General features: G+C 31.0%; 1 protein-coding gene across 1 annotated transcript in view; it reads right to left on the bottom strand.

Moving 5' to 3' along the window:
• The window catches only part of Rab3-GEF (Rab3 GDP-GTP exchange factor), a gene marked incomplete in the record, with an annotated part of 181,798 nt that extends 169,452 nt beyond the window's left edge, over positions 1–12,346 (bottom strand). The window contains 1 exon segment of the mRNA XM_081751051.1: positions 12,208–12,346.
• Positions 12,347–12,547: the final 201 nt, after the last annotated feature.

Genomic DNA, 12,547 nt, shown 5'->3' with positions numbered 1-12,547 from the left:
ACTGATGACGAATTTCTTAATATTGAACTGAGGGGAATGATGAAGTATCAGTTCGCACTAAAGAAAACCCCAAAGAGAATTGATGGAACCAGATACAAGCATAAGAAGAGAAGGTCCCTTCCTATGGACCTATAAATTTAGACGTGGATATTTTGGTATTGATGATGCGTCTCGGAGTGTGTAAAGTGACAATCCTAGACAAAATAGACCTGGTGCATGATATGATTTAAGCCGATCGGCGTATTTTGGCAAAGAAGATTGCTGAAACAATCCGCATATCCAGAGAACATGTTGGAGTTCTTATCCACCAATATTTGGACATGCAAAAGCTTTCAGCCAAATGGGTGCCCAAATCTTTGAATGCAGATCAAAAACGGGATCGTATGGAGAGTTCAAGAACGATATTGTCATTTTCAGCGATTGTCTGTCATTTTTAGGACTCTGCTCACCGGATTTATCTTAACCAACTATTCCCAATTTTTTTTTTTTTAATTCCTAAATGGGAGATCATTTCAGGTGACGAAGAGGTGACAATTGCCGCGAAACAGTTTTTCAGACAAATCTTCAGAGTTTTATTTGCAGCTGTTAATTAAATTACAGAAACATTGTCAGAAGTGCGTAGACCTTCGTGGCGAATATGTGGAATAACCTATACGTTTCATTGCCGTAATCAATTTTCTTCCATTGGGCTAAGGACTTATCAGTACCTTCTCGTATGACTCTGGGATTAACGGGGGGAAATAATTAATCACAGTACTGAATTAGTTGTTATGCTCAGCTGTGATACAGATAGAGATCTCCGGTTAGAACATCCAATACAGATACAATAATAGTAAAGCAAATTACTATTCAATCCGGAGAATTTAAATAACAGATATAATCTGCAACTTAACAGCGTTACTTTCATATACAACTAGCAGCGTTCACCCCGCTTCGCTGCGGTCACCCCGGAACGCAATAAACTTTGTTACTTAGATAATTTTTACTTTTTCGCTTTCAAGTGATATGATAAAAACCATAGAAGATTGCAGTAAATCTTAACATTATATCGCCTGTCATTTATGTTAACCCGCCCCGCTTCGCTGCGGTCATCCCGGTGCTGGCATATTGTAAAAGTGTCTGTAAAAATAAGCAAATCAATTAAAAAATTTTAAACAGAAGATTCAAGCTATTTTCCGCTCTATATCGCCTGTCATTTATGTTAACCCGCCGAGTGACACGGTCATGCGGGTTGCATATAAATACGTTTATTTTTACCTATGATGAACTAATAACAAAGGATTTGTACGTTATGGACACTTGAATGGTCAATTATCTCAAGACACTGGTAATTAAAAATTAAAGTGATATGATAAAAACCATCTAGGGTCCAAATCCTAATAACCCCCCAAAAATGAAAGAAATTGGTTCAGCCGTATTAGCGTGATGAGCGGACAAAGAATTGTACGTTCTCTTTTATATATATAGATAAATAAATAAAAAAATATAGCAGATTAAAAATTATCAACTGCATCAGACTAGAAACGAACAATATAATGTTTAATGCCATAAAATTCGTTTTCCTCGAATTTTTCGAAAACTACATATGAGAATTTATCCTGAAGCATCTACGGCTTGTGTATAGCCCGCTCCCCGCAGTTCTTTGTCACCGGAACTGGAAGAGTCACTACTACTACTACTACTACTGCTACTACTACTACTACTGACTACTATTACTACTACTTATGTCGAGAACAGAACCCAACCAACCCCTGTGGGGCTTCTAACCCGTTCCTACTACTACTAGTATTGCTACTAACTACCACCACCACTACTACTACTAGTATTGCTACTACCACTACTACTACTACTACTACTACTACTACTACTACTACTACTATTGCTACTACTACTAATACTACTACTTATACTAAAACCTCCTTACCACAAGATTTACATCTTAAATCTTTATAACATGCGATTCCGATTCATTATGAACTAATATGAATCGTTAGAATCACTATGATTCGTTAAAAAATCACTGGGGGGAGCGGGCTATACTCAATCCGCATCTACTTTTATTCATCTTGACGCGATCTATCGATCAATCTTAAAACAATATTATCAATCGTATTTTTGAACAATTTTAAAGTTGAACAAATATTAACATTTAAGTGTTAATCTAATTTTGGGTTATATATATATATATATATATATATATATATATATATATATATATATATATATTGGCTTACTCCCCAATTTCAAAGGTTTATACCTACTAACAGGCGCCGTTTGAGGAAACAAGAAAGATAGCTGCTGAGAAGACATATCTTGCTATTAACTACTTGACAGTTACACACAGTTACACACTTACTTACGGAATACATCAGAAAGGTGGTGTTCATTACAGTCCATGGCTTGCTACAATCCCATCATAAAAATTGCAAACACACATTCCAGAAATGCACCGTTTATGGCCGCAACATCTTCAGCAACAGGGTCTTTCAACTGAGGAACAGGCGTCGGCGTACACCTTGTCTTTAAGGTGGCCTCCATAAAAATATGTTGGAAATAGTAGGTCCGGGGAGCAAGAAGGCCATACAATGCCTCCAAAACGTGACATGACAGTCCTGAATATTCCTATGAGAAAGTTGCGATTCGAGCAAGCCACTGACTGTAATGAACGCCATCTTCCTGATGTTGTATTCCGTAAGTAAGTGTGTAACTATCAAATAATTAATGGCAAGATATGTCTTCTTAGCAGCTATTTTTGTTGTTTCTTTAAACGACCCCTGTTAGTAGATATAATCATTTAAAATTGTAAAAATTGTACAATATAAATCATCATTATAGAGAACCAATTTGTAGGTTAATGAAAATTTCTATTTCTCTAAAATTACACATGAAGATTTACAATCACAAAGATCATTTTGTTCATTTCAATGAAATATATCTCATCATCGAATAAATTTTTTCCTGTTGTAATTTTACAGAACTTTTAGCAATTGAAAGAAAAATGAAATCTTTGAGTTTTACGTCCCATGGTTATGCCGGCTAGGCTAAAGGAGATGGTGAATGGCAAATGAATGAAATGGTGGAATGAAGAAAGTGGGAGGAAACGGGAGAACCCCGAGGAAGCCCTTGCACACGGTGTTTGTCCACCACAAAATTAACTTTGCGGGTGCTGGAATCGAACCCGGGACCCCAAGCACCAGAGGTGAACGCTCTACCACCGCGGCCCACTTTTAGCAATTGTGTAACCGATTACCGGTACATAGTAAACAAGAACTCCTAATTTTGGAACATACCATTTTAATAAAAAAAAATAATTAAAAGTTACCTCAACTAACAAATATTTAATTTAATAATTCCTTTTACAATTATCTCGTTTACTTGTCTTTGTATTGTGTAGGATAAAACTGCAACGCCAGCCTATCTCCCCCTCCTTCCCCTGATTCCGGTACTATATAATGTTGCTTCGAATACGAAAATACTGTTTCAGGAGCTGGAAAATCAATACGTTGCCCCTGACTCACGTTGGACGGCCGGCTGGTCCTCCTCATTTCTGGAAAAGGGAAACACACAAACATATGCACAAGGAGACACGTACGCACATCGCTTGATGACTCTTTCAGCTTTCATGCTGCATCAACGTAATGTGAAATTCCCGAATGCATATTCTGTTCGCGATTTGTCCAATGGTGAAGACATATACAATTAATCGATAGATGGCACCAAACTGAATAAAATGAGAACTTGAAAATAAATTCTGATGTGTAGTTTTTGAGAATAATGCATTTTATGGCATTAAAAAGTACCGAACTTGCTGCCACTAATTGATACCTTTTATTCTGCTGGAATGGAGAACTAGGCATGTAAAAGAATACACTGTTAGGCTAGTTTTAGACGGAAGCATTTATCGTTGCATTTCTCGTAGCGAAAATCATATCATCCATATCCTAACGTGTAAAGTAGCAAATAAGCATTTCACATGCTATGGCATATCCTATGACATTTCTTGTCGATAGAACCTGTTCTATTTCGTAGCATTTTCCCCAGCATTTCTGGTCCGATTGCAGCGCCGTGGTGTGTTAAAAGAAAGGAAAAATATTTTGTGCCAAATATCCATGTTTTTGTTTTGTGTGGGGAAACTGAATTGTATTAAAGAAAAATGAATTCGAGTAGGGATGCTATTATTAAGCTGATTGAAAAATATGAGGAATATCCTTGTTTGTACAAAGAACTTTTCGGAGGCTCCATTATCCATACGCAGGAAGTTCTTGAATGCAATAGGATCCTCAGGCTTCAGTTCTTTCTCTACCATAGAAAGAACTGAAATAGTATTATCATCCCTCTGCAACAACCAATTCTTTGCCCACATACCTCTTTGTGGTTTTCGTTTTTTTAATATAACCGGCGAGAACTGTTGTTACAACCACTATAGCTTTTGCTACTTCACTCTTTAGTTTCGGAGCCATAATTGCGCTCTTCTCCAGTGATTTGTTTGCTACGTCACGACAAGATGCTTATCAAAATGCTACAGTGTAAAAGCACCATATACTTTCGATGCCATAGAATATTATACGAGATTTTTGGTAGCACATCTGCTACGATAAATGCTTCCGCCTAAAACTAGCCTTAAGTTGTAAATTGTATTATGTACTGTTATTTATCTTCTGGCGATGAAATACGTACTCCTGACAGTGACACACATAAAGCAACAGCAAAAGGAATAAATATCAATGAAATAGTTTACAATAATATATTGTTATAATTTATTCTAGTATAAACAAATGACATACAAGTTAAATAACTTCTAAGTGACAGTTATAGTTTACAATTACCTCTGATAGCAAACAGAAACAGCTAATTCCGTGACATACTATACAGTACTCTACCGAATATATTGATCGTGTTTCAGGTTTTAGACGCGTAATTTTTGTTTTACGTGTTTTGATGTTTCTTTTTTCTCTTTCTTCCTTTCTTTCTTCCTTGTGGTAAAAACGTCAGTCATTGCATGGTTCTCCGAACTCAAGCTATTTTGCTTCAAGAAAATTGCACGCAAAGGAGAAGAGGGGGGGGGGATGTTGCTATTTCATCAAGTGTCGAAGCAATTCGGTGAGCAAGATATCACAAAAAATGTTTTTAAGAGATTTGGTTTATCAATCAAAACTACTTTATACACTTAGACTATCTGTCCGTGTGTTTATCCGTCTGTCCGTCCGGGAGGCAAAAATCTCAAGAACTACATGATGGAGGGGGGTCAGAAGTTCGTTCGTTGATGGATGTGAATCATTTAGTTGATTCGAAGACATGGCTTTTCATGCACGCCCATAGAAGGTTATCATAAAGGAATTGTCCCTTGATAGTATACGTCAAACTATACCTAAAACGCTAGGCTAGTTGCATACTATTCAGGTTCTTTCAATATCTTAACCAAACTCCATCACGTGGTGTACACGTGACACTGTTATTTGTTTAAAGTCGAGATTGTTATTAATTTTGCCATTCCTTTCAAATTAAACAACATTACACAAAAAAGTGTATTGTACGAAGCTCGTAGTAATTGTTATTTCTGTTATTACTTCACACTCTTTTACAAAATATTTTATTTCACAAATTCCTAAGTATATACCTCACTCATTTAGCAAGGTAAGCGTGGAGAAAGCAAGCGGATTACGGAATATAACGGATGCTTTATAGAAAACGATTTATTATTTATATCTTTCAAAGCGGTATCAATAACAATTTTCTGGTATTTGATGGGGAGGTAATCCCAGTCCCGTACGATATGTTTCATTATGATCAAATATACAACGTAACTTGGCAATAGCTGTATAAATAATAATAATAATAAATATTTTTATTGATTGATTGATTTTTTGCTAAACGCGTTAAGATTGATGTATAATAATAATATTTCTACTGCTATAGATCAATCTTAACGCGTTGTTGCGTTGAACTCACTAGATGTAACATAAATGACAACTAGATCCCAGTTACCTATAATTTCTATAATCTAAATTCATTGACTACAAGTTTCCAGTAACTCTATACTAAATATAATTTTGCATTATAACCAATGATGCGTGATTTAATTTGAAATAGGATAACTTGGAGGTTAGTGTGTACACATGCATTTCTACCGAGGACTCAATAACTATAGTTCTCAATATTGAAGACGTTTTTGGATGCATAATCCAAAAAGAAATCAAAACTCAGCATAGTTACGAAATGACAATAGATAATAATAGGTCATTTAATGTTATGAGCTGATATATTTTGATTTTTTAAGTTAAAGAAATGAATATTTACAGAAAATCTAAGGGTAATTACGTAATAGCGCCTTGTTATATATTTGAGATTTTAATGAGCTAAATATTAGGATATAGAAGTTGTAAAAAATATTGTACAAAATATTACTTTATTAATGACATGATTTTTAAAAAGTTTAAACAAAATCTATTCCAATAGGAGAATTTTTGGAGTAAGTTTGATCTGTCATAAACAATTAGGTTATACGCATTTGAAATGAAATGAAAAAATGAAATCTTTAAGTTTTACGTCCCACGGTTATGACGGTTAGGCTAAAGGAGACGGTGATAATGAGAAATTAGTGAAATGGTGAAATGAAGAAAGTGGGAGGAAACGGGAGAACCCGGAGAAAACCCACGAGCACGGTGTTTGTCTACCACAAAGTCCACACGGCGCGTGCTGAGATCGAACGAGGGACCCCAAGCACCGGAGGTGAACGCTCTACCACTGAGCCACCGCGCCCCCATTTATATATGCATTTGAATTAGGCTGTCATAGATTAATTCATAATTCAACAATATTAATTTAATAATATTTTTAAAAAGCAAGTCTAAAATTTTTCGTAAATGTAAATATTCAATTGGTAATAGAAATGCAATGATCTTTGGAAAGTACTGATTTTTCGTTCAAGTGGTATGTTACAATTCAAATATTTCGATTTCGAATACCGGGTAAAATCATTATCTATATAATTATTTGGATAAATGAATAATTATTCTGTTAATGAATAATTATTAGAATAATGAATAATTGTTCGACAAATTATTTAAAAAAAACAATTAATTGTTCGATTAATTATTTAAAAAACAAATAATTGTTTCTGTAGTTATTTTAAATCACAAATAATTGTTTGTGTAGTTATTAAATATCAAGTTATTTTTTGAATAATTATTTAAATAACAAATAATTATTCGGCTAATTCCTTAAATAACAAATAATTGTTAGAATAATTATTTATATAGCAAATAATTGTTTAACTAATTATTTAAATAATAAATAATTGCTCGAATAATTATTAAAATAACAAATAATTATTCAACTAATTATTTAAATAACAAAACATTGTTTGAATAATTATTTACATATCAAATAATTGTTCGAATAATTATTTAAGAAGTTGTTTAACTAATTATTCAAATAACAAATAATTGTTTGAGTAATTATTTAAATAACAAATTATTTTTCGAGTAATTATGTAAATAACAAATAATTATTTGGCTAATTGTGTAAATAACAAATAATTGTTCGACTAATTATTTAAATTACAAATAATTGTTCAACTAATTATTTAAATAACAAATAATTGTTCGAATAATTATTTCAATAAGAAATAACTGTTCGAATAATTATTTCAATAACAAATAATTGTTAGAATAATTATTTACATAAATAATTGTTCGACTATTTAAATAACAAATAATTGTTCGAATAATTATTTAAACAACATATAATTGTTCGAATAATTATTTAAATAATTGTTCAACTAAATATTTAAATAACAAATAATTGATCGAATAATAATACAAATCATTTTTCAAGTAATTATTTAAATTGGAAACAATTGTTCGAATAATTATTTAACTAAATAATTATTCGAATAGTTATTTAAATAAATAATTGTTCAACTAATTATTTAAATAACAAGTAATTGTTCAACTAATTATTTAAATAGCATTGGAATAACCATTTAATTAACAAATAATTGCTTAATTATAAAAATAATAAATAATTACTTCATAATTATTAAAATAATAATCATTCGAATAATTATTTAAATGACAAATAATTGTTTGAATAATAATTAAAGGGATAAATAGCTTTTGACATTATTATGATAATAAATAATTGTGTGAATAATAATTAAAATAAATTATTGTTTGACCAATTATTTAAATAGCAAATAGTTGTTCAAAGAATAATTTAAATAATAAATACTTGTTTGAATTATAATTCTTTGAGTAACAACTAAATGTTCACCTGATAATTTAAATAACAAATAATTGTTTAGGTTCTTACCTGAATAACTACGTAATAATTCGTGGAGTAATTATTTGAATAACGAACAGTTATTCCAATTATTGGCATAAGTGAACAGATCTTTAAGTAGTTATTCATATAATAATAAGTCAAATAATAGAAAGAAATTTCGAACAAAATCAACTTGAGTAGAAACAAGTAAAAATCGCACATTACATATAAAACGATGACTTTATTTTAAACAAAAATTATGTCATAAAATAATTCAAGTTACAGTTTGAGAGCTCAAATAATGTGCATTACAAATGCAGATTACATTAAGTTCGAATTTTTATACTATTATAGAAAGTATTTGTGTTTGACTTTTTACTTTCGAGCCACAAAAGGAGAGAAGTTGGTCCTTTAAAAAAATGAATTCGAGATTTCAATGAATATACACGTTTCATGGCCCATAGATACAAAAAGAAAAGCGATTTTTCGATATGTACCTATTAGTTCATCCGTTCGTCCTGATGTAAACTCCCCTAGATGCCATACAGTTCAACGTATCTCAACCAAATTTTAAACTTTTATGTAATCCTCCAGAGAAGGGGATGGTAAATTTTGTTCCCATCCTTAAAAACAAGGATAGTTTACTAAAGGGTAAAAATCAAAATGTGCGATTTTCTCAAAAAGGGCTCTAACGATTTTGTTCAAATTTCATTAATCATTATTTAAATATATATATATATATATATATATATATATATATATATATATATATATATATATATATATATATATATATATATATATATATATATATATATATATATATACAATTTCATGCGGTATAAGTCATTTCTCTGGGGAAAATCAAGAAGGGATAATTTATACTTGAGAAAGAGTCTTCTGTCGGGCGATAATCTCAGAAACAACTCAGGCGATTTTCTTCATATTCCATAAAATACATATATCCTTAATAACCTGAGAATATGGCATACCGCATTTCCGCTGAAAAATCTACGAGGGATAATTTATTCTTGGATTGAGATTTTTCGGATGATTTTCTGAAAAACGAGTCCAGTTATTTTGTTCATATTTTATAAATAAATAAATTTTTAATAACTCTACAATATTCCGTAAATTATTCCTTACGGAAAAAAAATCACAAGGAATGAGTTTATTTTCAAACTACTTTCTCAAAAACGACTCAGGCGATTTTAATCATATTTCATAAATTAATATTTTATCAATAACTCTATAATATTCTGTAACTTTTCCTTACCAAAAAATTCACAAGGGGGTAGTTTGCTCTTGGAGATGAGTATCATCAGACTACTTTCTCAAAAATGACTCCGGCGATTTTGATCATATTTTATAAACTAATATTTCATTATTTTTCTTATAATGTTGGATAATTCATTTCTATGAAAATATCCACAAGCGGTGAGTTTACTCTTGGGATCTTTTTCTTCTTTTTGACAATTTTATAAAATATCACTCATGCAATATTGTTATTATTTTACAAACGAATATTTCATTAATAACCATAACATATGGCATAAGTTTTTCTTATGGAAAAATCTGTAAGGGGTAGTTTACTTTTGGGGATAAATTTTCTATCGGTGAAGTTTTTCGAAAACGTCTTAAAATTTTGTTAGTAATTCCAAACAAAATATTTCACTAATAACTGCAACATGATTTAGTTTAAGTGGAGCGAGAAAGTTTAGTGTGGTGGCCCGTACCTTTTATTTAAATTGTGTACATTAATTATTACTGGTATTAAAACTATAATAAGCGTATCAGCAATAAGTTATTATAGCCCATCATATATGTATATTGATATATGTATGTATATTAATATATAATGTGTAATCTAATGCAAATTATTAAAATTATACTACAGGAATGTTTGCTGAAATTTAAGATGTTTTCGGAGAATGTAAGAAAGACTGGAAAAACCACGGAACGAAAAATAGAAGTTACTTAATATTAAAAGTTGCTACAGAAAAAGTGATTCTTAAAATTATTTTATAAAGAAAACTGTTAAACCTAAACTTTTTTTAAAAAAAAAATAGCCCTTCTTGTTTAGAAAAAAGGGAACATTCTTCGTGTATGATGAAACTCGTGGAAACGTTAATAATACTTTTAATTTGCAGCACCAAAGAAATAAGAATAAAGTGTATTTTATTTTTAAATTTCTTTCAACGAAACAAGAATAAATAATCATTTCCGGATTTTATTTCTAAATTTCTTTCCTAAGTTATGACATCATACAAAAAAAAACAAAAAAAAAACAGATTTTTTACTGTAGGAAAAACTAAAGTGATACTGCAGTTTAACTCCCTATAATTTCTTTTAAATTTTTAATAAAACTAATAATTGATCAAAATTAAAATTAATTGATTTTTTAAGTTTATTTTCTACCACCAAAATTTTAACCATTACATTAAAAAAAAGTCAAAGTTATAAATTCAGTTTAATTATCGATAATTTCTTTAAAATTATTAATAAAATTAATAAGTGATAAAATTTAATTTTTAAAGAGTAACTTGCAAATTTTTCTAAATTACTACTTAGTTCCTCTTTATTTTCAGTCTTTTGGAATTAAACTTCAAGACGAGAGGAAGAAGAAATTTAAAAATCAACAATAAGTTGTCCACTCTTAGTTCCACGGAAAACGTTCAATTTATAGAATAATAGTGGCGTATACCTATTTTCACGGTTCGGTAGCTGCAAGGCTAAATAAATAAGTGGCCAAGGTAAAAAGTAAATGTGCTTTTACACTTGTTTATCGTTTGATGACATACATAATTAATTTAATATTTTCTGATTTTGACCTGGATTATACTCTAAAAAAATTGGTCATTCTTGTCACTTTTCTTTTTCAGAATTGTGAATAGAAGGAAGTGCTGCTCTGACAAGGAATATACAATTATACTAAAATTTTGTAAACTTTAATCATCTGAAGTATATACTGAAATCATATGAGTGAGATGTAAACTGTCATGAAAAGGGAAGTATTCCATCCTCTGTCACATTAGTTGTCTGTTTATTGCATTATCTGACTATCAGCAGTGAATTTAATCTAAAAGTATTTAGAATTTCAAATACGGCATTAAGCATTGTTTTTTTTCATACGTTATTCGTATTTTATTAAAAACAGAAAGCATCGATATGTCGTTTTCTCTGTTAAAAATATTCGAATGTGGAAACCGATTTTACCACTTGCGCTGTATTTGTGTCTAAGTACAGGAAAGCATGACAAATATTGGCATTAGGTTTAAACAAAGAATACTTTTACTCAGTTATTCATTTACATGCGTCAAGTAAAGAAATGATCCATTGTAAATGTTTCTTTAGATACACGATAATGCATGCAAAAGTTCCACAATAATAGGAAATTCGTCAAATTAAGCTCTTTTTACTGCATTCTAAAGGTAAGCTGTTTCATGCAACGAAAGGCCATATTTTCATATACTATAAGTGCTTTCATTACAACACATTTCATTATGTTAATTCAGGGTTTTATATATATAAAAAAACGTTTAGCATAGCAAAGCGTATCTGTCAAGTGATTCATACGAACACGTTAAATAATATTCCAATGCATTGCATATTCTGTATTTTCAGTAGTATACAACGTAAGTATTCTGCGTAAGAAAAACTATTAAAATCAGTATAATGATTACATCCTAACCTGTCTTTAAGGAATCGCAAAATACTAGGATTAATGTTTGTTGCAGACAGGTTTAGGCTTATGCAAGTGAAACTACAAAATCTCATGAAACGGTGAAATTGTTGCGTTACTGACAAGCATCCGTAAAGTACAGATTCCCTTAAATATATGTTACTCTGTATTTTAATGATTCAGAAACACGGTTATCTAATTATCTACAATACATCATGCATAACTGGAAAAGTACTACAAATGCATGCGTAGATACTCACTTTTTGATCGCCTGTGTCTGGTGCAGAAGGGCGTCAACTGGCGCTGTGTCCTGGGTTGCAGCGCTGTGCTGATGTGCCCAGGGTATTCAAAGGTCTCGTTCTGTCTTGCGCTGTAGATACCAACTGATCAATTTAAGCCATTTCACCCTCTCTCAACCCTCTTCCCTCTCTTTTTTTGCGTTTCCATGGAAATAAGATCTTTCAGATAGTAGCGAGCTCTATTGTGTTTATTTCAAAGCAAACTTTTGCACTCTAAAAATAAACATTTTTTTTTTGTTTCTTTGTTTTGAAAACATACACAAAATCGGATAAAATCTGTCAGTGATAAAGAAACATGCTT

This window comes from Thermobia domestica, chromosome 3 (genome assembly GCF_964235325.1).
Source record: "Thermobia domestica chromosome 3, izTheDome1.hap1.1, whole genome shotgun sequence".
Classification (NCBI taxonomy): Eukaryota; Metazoa; Arthropoda; class Insecta; order Zygentoma; family Lepismatidae; genus Thermobia; species Thermobia domestica.
The sequence above is the reverse complement of the archived record's forward strand: the minus strand, read 5'-3'. Positions and strand labels throughout refer to the sequence as shown.